The 12,039-nt window shown below is 37.5% G+C and overlaps 1 long non-coding RNA gene across 1 annotated transcript; it reads right to left on the bottom strand.

Moving 5' to 3' along the window:
* Positions 1-5,952: 5,952 nt before the first annotated feature.
* On the bottom strand, positions 5,953-11,580 carry LOC128788766 (uncharacterized). The gene is made up of 4 exons (XR_008431196.1): positions 11,435-11,580; positions 11,033-11,140; positions 8,706-8,752; positions 5,953-6,514 (listed from the first exon to the last, which is right to left on the bottom strand). It is a non-coding gene; the product is annotated as an uncharacterized LOC128788766 (long non-coding RNA).
* Positions 11,581-12,039: the final 459 nt, after the last annotated feature.

Genomic DNA, 12,039 nt, shown 5'->3' with positions numbered 1-12,039 from the left:
TGCAAATACTGAATCATGCAATAGCAAATCAAGGTTCTTCATCCCTGTAAATGATCCTAAATTCAAGGCGTGGCCTCAGATGGGCAAGACTCCTATTGTTCAGTCCCAAAAAGAGTAAAATTCACATCTATGTAATAAATTAAAGAAGCATATTTGGTACATCCATGTAAGGAAAGTTTTAATTCCCCTCTCTGCATGCTACTGAGTCCATGGTAGTTTCCAGACTTCAGGGCTCCCTCCTTCCCTCAGAAAGGATCTGACTAAAAACCAGAGCAAAAGCAATTGAAAGGAGAGGCTAAGGGAGCTTGGGTTTGTTTAGTTTGCAGAACCAGCAGCTATGAGGCATTCTGAAGAGAAGTTACCAAGAAAAGATAATCAAACTTTTTTAACAGAAGCCAACAATATAACAGGAAGTAAAGGTTACACACTGAGCCTTGGGAGGATTTGTGTGGACAATAGGAAGAACTTCCTCACACAGAGAACAGCATGCCACATGATGTTACTTAGAGACACTGTAGAAGCTCCATCCCTAGAGCTTGAAGACACAGCCAAAGCTGTGCTGACTCAATCTAATACTAGCTGATGGAATTATAGAATCCATGGACCATTGAACACAGGCTCAGCTAAAAAGCTACAGATCAGAGGAAATCATAGAATCATAAAATATCCTGAGCTGGAAGAGACGCACAGGGATGGTCAAAGTCCAACTTCTGACACTGAATGTAACATTATGTTTAGGTTCACTCAACTCGGTTATTCTTAGTTGTATGAATGTATCTGTATATATTACTCATAATTTGTGCTCTCATTAATATAGATTACTGCATAAAATACCAGAACTGCAGAAAAGATTTTAAAAATCTCGCTGGATTGCTCCATTCAGTTCCCATTGAAAGAAATGTTTAAACTCACATGATTTCAATGGGTGCAATTACATACTAGACCCAAATCTCCCAAGGCATAATTTCTGTTGAACATCTGGGAAGCCATTCTCCACATCTAGGTGGTTAGCAGCATAATACCAGTCAAAATACTTACAGCTTCTGATTTCATTATGTTGTGCTGCATATTGTAAGGCTTGTTTGTATAGCATTGTTGCAGGAGAGCTTTCTTATCAAGGGTTCCAAAATCATCATCTTCAAGCTGTGAACCCTACACAAAAACACATTCTTCTTATAACTCAAATTTAATGAATTGTAATAAAAACAAACTAAAAACCCCACACATTTTCCTCAACAATTTATTTAAAAGTACTACTTTCTTTCTTCTTTACTTTTTAAAGTGTCTACTTTTTCCACTTCATGCTAATTAAAAGAGAATTTTAAGCCTAGCTTTCTAGAGAAACTGAACTTACAAGGAAAGACTAGAGAGCAAGATTTGTATCTTTTGAATACTTACCAGTTTTCATTCATACTAAAATAAATAATAAATTTAAAAATCTCAAAAATACTGTGTTCCTACAAGCTTCATGAAAAAAAAAGCAGCAAGTCAGAGAAAGCAGACTTTAGCATCTCTAAGGAGAAGACAAGAACTCATCCTTCTTCTGTTCTGCACAGGAACAGCCAAGTGGAAGCAGAGGATATGTTGTTAGATATAAAGCTCAAAGCTCACTGTAGAGGCCAGTGAAGAAGTTAAATACAGGCTAGACAGGGAAAAGCCAAAGCATGCTACTGTTTCTAACAGACTTGTAAACCAGTCCCAGAGTATTATGGAAATATTTCCTACATGGACAATATGAAAAAAAAGGATACAGGATTTTTTGACAGAAACTGTTTTAGCAATCTCCTCCATAAGCACCTTCTTTACTGAAAAGAGAAGTTGTTACAAGTTACACTAATCAAGCAAAACAAGTGTATTGAAATCTTTTTTTTTATTCATCTCATCAGGTAGTGATAATATCTAACACAAAAAAAATTATTCCGATAGACATTATACTAAAATCTGTGAGAAGAATTAACACACATGCTTCTAGTGCTTAGCAAGTATCTTTCTGGAACCCAAAATCACCAGAGAAAAAAAAGCCAGTCCTGCTTTTTCTCTCCCAGCATACATTTGCCATCTATTTCTTCATTTTCAGATAACTTGGCTGCTCCTGTAAATACCCTTTTGGAGGGCTTGCAGTAGTGCATATAAAGGAATCACTCCTTGAAAAATAGATTATATGAGGGTCAGACCAGTACATTAGAGTGGAATCACTAGAACAGAAAAAAAAAAAAAGAAAAACACCGAACTATAAGAAATCTCCAGAAAAGAAAATCTTATCTGCCACTAAACATAAAACTAATCCACAAAATACCTCAACCTTTTTTCATTCACCTCTTATTCACAGAATATTTTTAATAGGTTTTTTTTTTTCAGGTTCTCCTTTATCTGATCACTAGAAGCACAACTATGAAAAGAAAGGTCTTTTATAGCTATCTATAATACATGAAACAATCTGTCTTTTGAAAAACCTTCCCTTTTCATTCTACTGAATGCTAAGAAAGTCAGTAAACTCATTGTTATTCATCACAAACCTTTTCTCTGAAAAGCAATGAGCACAATATGTTCTATCAACATTTGCATACTTAACTTCCCATTAAGATTTTTAAATGGTCATCTATCCTCAGCAGAATCTAGCATTCAACCAGTCCTCACAGCTGCTGCTTACTTAGGTTTCCTGCTTCCTTACACCTACAATGATGCATTTTTCCCTGTTCAAGCACTCTTCTCCACTACCTCTTCCAAACAAGATGAAAGTTGGTGTTTTTCATCCCTTTGTTTTCCAGTTTCTTTCCACTGATCTACCCTTCTTTCCACCTTAATTTGAAAACACAAAAGAAACCTGGCAGAATTAGTGCAGCTTACAGTCCAACTGTACTGAATCTTATACCACACCAAAGCAAAAAGTAATATATTTCATTATAATAGATAATATATAAGATATATATAATAGATAATATCTTTCATTATTTTAACCCCATATTCCTTTGCATTTTCAGTGTTAATAGTTCTCTAGGAAACAGATTAAATCTTTAATTTCTCCTTTTTAAAGTCCCAATTTACAGAATAGTAATTAAAGTATGTCTAGATTTAAAAAATAAAAAAGCTTGAATGAATTTCTGATTTTGGAAATAACACTTGATCATGATCTTCCTGCTGTCTCTCCTCTTCTTATAGACTTTAGGTTCTTCCTTATCAATCATGCTAATCTTCAGGCTCAGGCTAGAAGTGCACTAGGAAGGCCAGTTACTTTCTTTACCAGAGAACACTACCATACATAAATTCTCAGAGCACTTCAGTTTCTCTCTTGGCAACAACTGAAACAACCTACCTACAGTTTATTTCCTCCTCAGATTAGACACTTATATTACATGGTTTTATTTCTTTACAATAAAAACATGAACTTAATAACATACATGTGCAAACCTTTCCAAACAGATAATTAAATAGTGATGTACATTTACTTTTTAAAAATGCAATTTCTACTTGCCAGCTACCTTTATTGAAGTGTCTGGACACTGAAGATGGTCTTTTTTCTTTTCTACAATCCTCTGAGGATGCTGCTTATGTTCTTCCTTTGTACCTGCTTCATACTGACCGTGCTTCGGTTTGGATGTGTCTGTGAGGGATGGTAGATTTTCTGGTCTTGTGTTCTGCTCCAAAACAGAACATAAAAGCAATGAGTAATCAGTATGAAAGCCTCTGTCTGGGCTATTGAATGCAAACAGCATTTTTTTAGTTCCTACCCAGTATAATGATTGAAACTTCTTGACATGATGCTTCAAATTAAGAAAAAATGCAAACAGGACTGCACATTCAGGCTTAATTTTCATTGAGTTCTTCAAATTCCACCATTTTTAAATCTAAAACACACATACTCAAATTTATGAGTTTACGTTACTTTTAAAAAATAAGTCAGATTCAGTGGTTCTACCATATAACATCACTAAAATGGAAATTCTGACATTTGATTTTTGGATGGCTGAAAATAGATGGATGGATGTTTTTTGGTCAGAAGTTCTAGTACTCTTGTATGATCAATGAGAACTGGGACACAGCTCCTTAGAACAACATCAGCTGCACAGCTGAGTACCTTCCTAACCTTACACCCTAAGGTTAGGGCTCGGCACAACAGAGACTGGCACCAGTAGAAGGGGCAGCAATGACAGAAGTCCAAGATTTCATTCTCTTCTGCCTCCCTGAATAACTATCACCTTCAATATTTAAGTTCTATTCCTTCAGTGCTAACAAAAAAAAAAAAAAAAAAAAAGTAAGGTGGTTTTCTCTAGCATCTCTACTCAACGCTTGCAACTCATCTTGCAACAACATGTTACAGTCCTGCTTTAGAAAACCATTTATCAAAACACAAGAAGATTTATGGCTTTGAAGAGCCAACTTTCTCCTTCAAAAGAGGATTCCCATCCCTTCCCTGGCTAATTTCTGAATTATAAGAGTATATTTAAATTTTTAAAAGTGACCTATTTTAGGAAGATTTACTTACACAGTTACTGAAGAAGCTGGAATCTATCTGGCTCAGGGAAAGCTTGGTCAGAGCCCCAGAAGCAAGAAATGCAGAAATAAAGGCCTCTCAGAGGAATACATTAAAATATTTTAAAACAGCTTAAAAATCTTCTCAAAAAAAAAAAAAATGGAGAGCAAGTCAGGCAAAAAAAAGGAGAGAGGAAGCGGGAGGAGGGAGAAAGAGAGACAGAAAGAGAAAGGGTAAGTAATCAGAAGATACATTCCAGTACTTTGAGCACTCAGTAATTAAGAAGACAGAAAGGAAGCCACAAGAGATAAAGAAAGCAGAAAATACAAGGAAAGAGACCCTGAGAACCTTCTACTAGCAACACCAACCTTCTACTAGCACTCCTGCAGCTTGATGGGGTTATACATACAAACTTCGGTTAAAAAAAATGGTAAACTAAGCAGTGTAATCATAAGAATCCAGACCCAAAAAGGCCATAACACCTGAAGCATGTTTGCACTGCACATTTACAAGGCAGTAGAAAGGAAAACAACCTATCTGGAGTTACATGTTTACAGTTACATCTTGAGACATGTATAAATACCTATGCATTCTAAAAACTAGTACATTCTTAGTGAATTTTTTTAAAGACAAAAAAAACCCACTTACTATTTCAGTTTTTACTTAAATGAAATTGTTTTTCAAGTAGAGAAACCATTTAGTTATATAGGGAAACATACAAATAGTGATCTTGGCAGATTCATCTTGAACTCCAGCCAATCTGGAGTTCTGCCCTTCAAGTTACTATATTATTTGTTTCAAGGAGCACAGGTTATGTACAAATTAATTTTAAATTGGTTTTCCTTCTAGTTAAAATCCTGGGTTTTTTTTAAACACTCATTTGGCTATTTCTTAAGTTTACATAAGTTAAATATTTTTGAAATAATGGACTTCTAATCAGTGTATTTTTAATAGTTTCTCCAATAAGCTAGTTCCTGTCACATAAAAAATTATAACATATTACATTTTCAGACCATATACTACAGTACTGAACTGATAAGACTTTTTGTCAGTCTGTATTTGTTCAACATCTTTATCTCCATTTTGTTCTGACACAACTTTCTAGACACCTGTTTAAAGGAAAGCAGGAGATAAGATGTCTCATGATCAAATAAAAAATTGTCACATTTCTTTTGTTGATACTTAATTCAGATTTAAGAGTTCAAAAGAACTCTTTTCATGCATTCAGGGAAGTGTAAAAACTGAGTAATTAAATTAACTCTTAGAACTTTTATAGTGGATATTGATCCTGAACAATGTTGCATGTACTGTAAACCAGAATATTAGCATCTGGGATACTGATTTTACTTAAAAAGCACCTAAGACTAGTGACGATTAAGTTTCTTAGTCATCCAGAGGGAAAAAGCTAACATGATGAGGAAATTTTATCAATAAAAAGAGAATCAACAAATTAGACAGAATTCCAAAGTTTATGTCACAGTTCTGTTTTAAAGACAACAGCCGTAAGAAAAAACACATTAAATGGTTGCAAGTAATTCCAGAAGTTTTCCTTTCACCAGAAGTAACTACTGTTCCATAGAAATAATGCTTAGTGTTTGTAAACACAGATTTTTGTCTTCAATCACACACTTACTACTACTAATCTTTGTCATTTCTACTATTAATACAGCTCTTAAAAAGAAGTACAACAAAAGGGTAAGTGCATCAATCAACAAAGAACTAAGCTATGTAATAAAATGATTTTTTCTAAATGTGCTAAAGAATCTCAGTAAAAGGACTTTGCTATAAATATTTCAGACCAACAGCACTTGGAGATACGAGCTTAACCAAAAGGAAAAAAAAAAAAAAGAACTCACATAAAAACATATGCATGCTTCTCTAAATTACTGCTAAAGGGGTATATTATAAAGATATTTGTAGTGACAGCCTGATATGTTGATGCTGTGCATATGGAGTCTGTAATGGCGTTCTCCACTCTGAAGATGAATCTAGTTGGCATCTATGAGAAGAACTTCTAGTGTATGCTATGCAAGAGTCTCCATCCTAAAATCACAGGAAAAATGGACAAGCAATCATAATTGTTTTATATTCAAAGTGATACTTCTATAAATTCCTGAAAAATGTGAATTCTAAAAACTTTTTGAGACATAATTAATTTACAATTATCTCTTCACCAGACTCTCCCAGCCTCCCTAGATCTAGGCATGGCACCCTGCAGGGAGTTAAAAAAATTTAACAGCAATACATTCCCTTATTTTTTAACTATAATTAAAAGCACTGCCTATTAGTTATTATTAGGTCCTTCACAAAATTTCCATGCAACTGGATATGGCCTATTCAGCAAATCTCTATTAGCCCCCTCTTACTTCAGCTCAGCAAGTGGCCACTGAGCTTCTCTTCCCCAGCAGCAGAGTACCCTGGCAGCTGAAAAGGACCCTTCTTTATTCCCACATTGGCTTCTCTTCACTTCCCAACAGAAGCTACTACAATAAGATCATAAATCAGGGATACCTTACTCTCATCTTCCACAGCACATTCATGTCAACATTCCTCTACAATCAGTTAACAGAGAGGGAATAAGGAAGCAATTGCCACTTGGGATGCAAATCTTCCAAACTTTTCATAGGAGATTAACACAGTAAAAGACAACATATTTTGTTCTGCTTAAAGAAATTAAAACATCTCCAATTCATCAAAGTATTTCTGTGCCTTCTGCCTTTACTCCAGGTATATTGCAGAGCACCATGAATATGTATTTTTTTATATTTTACCACCAACATTTCCAAACAATTCTATTATAACTTCTTGGAATAAGAGAGTACCTTATTTTACAGTCTTTTTTTTATTACATAGTGACAGTACACAGAAACTGGAATTTTTTTGACGTTGGTTGGAAGAATCAAAGGTCATAGTCACACACACTTATAAAACAATTACATACATTTGCTTTAAGGCATTTCAGTAAATAAAACTGGCTAAACTATCAATCATGGTCCTTGGAAGAATAGATATTCCTTATGTGCCAACGTCATTATAAGGTTTTAAATTTTAAAAGCATAAGCAAAATTTCCCATTGCTTGTAAAAACCATTCACAAGAGTTTATCTGTATTTTTTACTGTAATACTTGTAAAAGCAGTCAATAATTAAAACACTGCTTTTCTCCTTTTGCAGACACATAAAAAAAATTCAAGCAAAACAATGTACAAATATGTAGCTCTGAGTGACACCCTCTGAAGAGGATAGAGCCAGGTTCTTCTTGGTAGTGCCTAGCAATAGGACAAGAGGCAAAGGGCAGAAACTGATGCACAGGAAGTTCCACCCAAAAAAAACTTCTTCACTAGAGGTGACTGAGCACTGGAACAGGTTGCCCAGAGAGGTTGTGGAGTCACCCTCACTAGAAATATTCAAGAACCATCTGGATGCAATCCTGAGCAATGTGCTCTGGGTTGACCCTGCTTGAGCAGGGAGGTTGGACCAGATGTGTCAGAACTCATCCCCATATGGGCCACCAATTGTGGTGTCAGTGCTTGACACCAATCGACAGTGGATGGAAACTGTCATCCCAGTTTGTTATCTCACTGTAAAACTTTCCTGCTTTCTCTCTGTGAGTTCTCACGGGCAGCTCCTCACAGCACTGGCTCCTTTTCTCTTTCTTCTGCATGGCTGGCTGGCTGGCTTCTTCCTGTCCCTATCACAACTACCTAACCCTTTCTGTCCATAGCTGTGCATACTAACCCTTACTGCCCCTAACACCTCGCAGCAGCACAGCCAACTGACTTCAACTCTCCTCTCAACCAGCTAACCCACTCTTTTATAACACCCACTCTTATTGGACATAGCTGTGACCTATTAAGGGCAGGGCTGCTCCTACTCTTTGGTAATTAGTACAGCTGCAACTCCTCAGGGGTGAGATTGCCCTCAGCACTATCTCTATTCTCTTACAATCCATCCTCCCACACAGATGGACCAGTGGGTTAGACCCAATGTGGTCTCTTCCATCTTTACCCATTCTGTAATTACACCTCCACTCAGCCAAACATAAATCAATTTAATTCCAAAGTAAATAATGCATCAAATATTCTACTTCATATATAAATCACAGAAAACAAACATATGATGATAAATTTCATGGAATACTAAGTTGCACATCACTACAAATGCAAATGCAATTTCCAAGCTTTGCAATTTGCAGACACAATTAAACAAGCTGAGCAGAAGTAGAAGCAGACTTACTCTGGTGGGTGAGGACTGTGTGTAGCCTGTCTATTTGGTCTCCAGCCCTAAAAGAATGACACATTATTACATACCTAGGGGATCCAGATTAAAATACATAGTTCTCCCTTTCAATTTCCCCTAAAATATTTAAAATTAGAGGCTTAAAGTATCTGTCCAACATATTTGACTAAGACACTACTAACAAGGGGGAAAAACCAAAAACTTCTCATTGAAAGCTAATTCTTACTCATCATGAGACTAGCAGACTGAATATTCATCATGACAGGAAGACTTCCAGCCATTAAGAATCTAGACAGCATCCACATCAGCTATTAATAATACATTAAAAATAATCTGTGCTCCTGAGGCTTTGTACCATCACTGCTCACAAGGCTTTAGGTCACATTGTCCTTGTCGGTTGGGAACCAACCCTTAAACCAAAACCACAAGACTGACAGACAGCTAGCTCACAAGGAGCTAGCTCAGAACCCAAAGAACCCCTGATACTTGGTGTAACTTTCATCTCAGCTTTACTATAGCACTTGTGATGATGATTAGACAGTTCACTTTATTTTGCAAGGCCCACAGATCTCCAAATTCAACTGAGCAAGAACATAGCAAGAAAAAAGACTCAAGCCAAAGCATCACCTATCCCCCTATGGCTTTTTAAAACAGCTAGCAGCAAATCCGTAGGGCAGGCTGCTTGGGGCAAGCACAAAATAACAATATGCCTAACTGGCCTCCCAGTCTGCAAAAAAATGGTTTGAGAACATTCAGAACCAGGGCTAACATTTTTGTTTTCACACTTTTCAGCTCATAAAACTCAGCATCACAGCCTAGACTGAGCCGAATCCTATTTCCAGCAGTGCTCGAACATCCTTCACGATCTGAGAGCAAGCACAAAACTGTAACTCCTTTCTTGCCATACAGCCTTGTAGCTGCTCCCGAAGCAGAAATTCGGCAACACTACCCTCTAGTGACTCCAGAACGAGCCCGGGTACCCTGGTTTCAGAGCTCTCCGCACCTAATGAGCACCGCCACCCTGTGGTCACCTACGTAAGACCGTCAAGGCATCAAAAACAAGGCATTACATCCCACATTTATCTTTTTTCTGTACCATTTTAACTGTGGTGAGGAAAAGAACACAGCTAATTCTAGATGTTAAAGCCTTAATATAATTCCTTTTCTAGAAGTCAACAAATCAGGAAGAATGCAAACAAAAACCATAGTGAACACTGGGGTGAAGCACATGGTTTCAGCATAATTTTAATTTAAGATTTACTTTTGCAAACTACCAAAAATCATGTGGACTATAGAGTCTAAATTTGGAAACTTAGTTGCACAAGAAAGAAAGAAAAAAGGGATGAGAGATTAGAGAAAAAAAAGAGATTTATTTTCTTTTACAACCTACACTACATGCCTCAAATGTTCTTGTTATCCAGATATATAATTTTCAAAAATCTGCTTAAAACATTAACAGTAACATTATAACATTGATGTGTTATCATTTACAAAAGGTATTTTTTCATTCCAAATCAAACTGAAAAGAAGACTAGCAACTTTGGCAGCCAAACTCCAAGAATTCCTAATGGGGTCATGTAACAAGTAAGGAACTAAAATGGGTGCTTGGGGGCTGAGGAAGGATTAGCAATTAACTTTAGTTCATGGACATAGAGTACACAGTATCTGTGAGAAAAATCAACTGTTACTAACAATATTAATATTTACCTCAGCAGTAAGGAGAATAATGGCACTCAGAATCCAAGATCATATTCGTAGGGACTATCAAAAGCTAGCCCTAAAGTTTCTACTACAGTGAACCTGTGAGGGTTGCACACCTACCCTATATCAAAGTGTAGACTATTAGGAATACCTGGAAAATGTAATTTCCCTTCATACTGAACACAGAGCACGGAGATTCTTTTTTCATGTCGACCTAAAATCATGCCTTTTCAAATTATATTATGGGGGCTGCTTTAGTTTATTGCTGTCTTACAAAACAAAAACACAGACACACTTGTTGCCAGTTTCACTAATAGCCTGAGTCAGCACACAGTTTAAGCCTCTGTTGCTCTTAACTGCAAGTACTAGTTCATTCTTAAATCCCCCACATTCCAATTAAGTCCTCAGAGTAGCAGTTATTCTAGGATAGCTGTTTATATTGGAATTTCTCGCCTTCATTTGAGAAGCTGTCGTACTAAACTATACCCTTCCAACAAAAATAATTTCTTTAAAAGGTGTCTTCTTCATAGAATGGATTTTAACCTCAAATTAAGAACCTTCTGAAGTATGATTAAAATATCAAAGTAAGGAAGAAAAACAATCACAAGACTTCCATTGACTACCTGACATTTCTTCCCCCTCAATGACAACTCAGTCTTCCTTCGAGGGGATGCAGCAACTCCTTTAACTTCCAAATCCATGCAAATTCAATGGCAGCTTTCAGAAAAAAACTGAAAAACAGAAAATACTATTGAGAAAACCATGTATTATTTTATCTAAGTACTTCCGGGGCAAAAAAAGTTACTGCATTAGAAGGAATTTTGGTATTGTCTTCAGCAAGCCATGAAATGCTGTCGGTTTCTCTTTTTCACTGCCTCTTAATTTCAGACTTTTATTACTAATGCTTAACCAAATTCCTGTTCAAATTTGGTTTTGCCTGAAGCTAAACTCCCTTTTTCCCTTACATTTATCGATACATTCTAATTCCAGTAATACTGATTTGTTACCCCTTGGCAACATCAAACCTTTTGTACTCTCCTCTTACAACTGCTGCCTGGCTCTCCATCGCTCGATGCCCTGGGAACATTTCAGGAAGACGGACGGGCCGTCCCGGCACACTGCCAGGCTCCGAGAGCTCCAGGGTGACGTGCCACCAAGCATTCCTGCTCCGCTGGCTTCTCCTTCACGCAGCCAGTTTTGAACAAAAAGCCCATCAATCAGACACTCCATTTTCAAACGAAAAGCACTGAGCAGTTCCCACTCCCAGGCACCCTTTCCTTTCCCGAGCAGGAGCAGGGCTGCAGGGCCTGCTCGGAGCCCCGCACAGCCCTCCCGCCGAAGCCCTTCCCAGGGCACGGAGAATGTCCGCACACGGCCAGGAGGCTCTCCTGGAACAGAGCATCCTCCCACCTGGGGGCGCAGGCAGCGTTGTTGTACTTAATGGTTCACACGCTGAGATTACTTTTATCAAACAACAATGCTGCAAAAGGCGGAATAAACATTATGAGCTCAGCAGCTCCATGGAAATGATGCCAAGAGAGGCGCGCGACCCCGGCGGGCAGGGGCTGTGTCTCACCGGAGTGGTCCCAGAGCCCGTCCCGCACCCCCGCACCGTCTCCACGGTGCCCGC

This window comes from Vidua chalybeata, chromosome 5, assembly GCF_026979565.1.
Source record: "Vidua chalybeata isolate OUT-0048 chromosome 5, bVidCha1 merged haplotype, whole genome shotgun sequence".
Taxonomy (NCBI): domain Eukaryota; kingdom Metazoa; phylum Chordata; class Aves; order Passeriformes; family Viduidae; genus Vidua; species Vidua chalybeata.
Note: the sequence above shows the minus strand (reverse complement) of the source record. Positions and strands in the feature narration are given on the sequence as shown.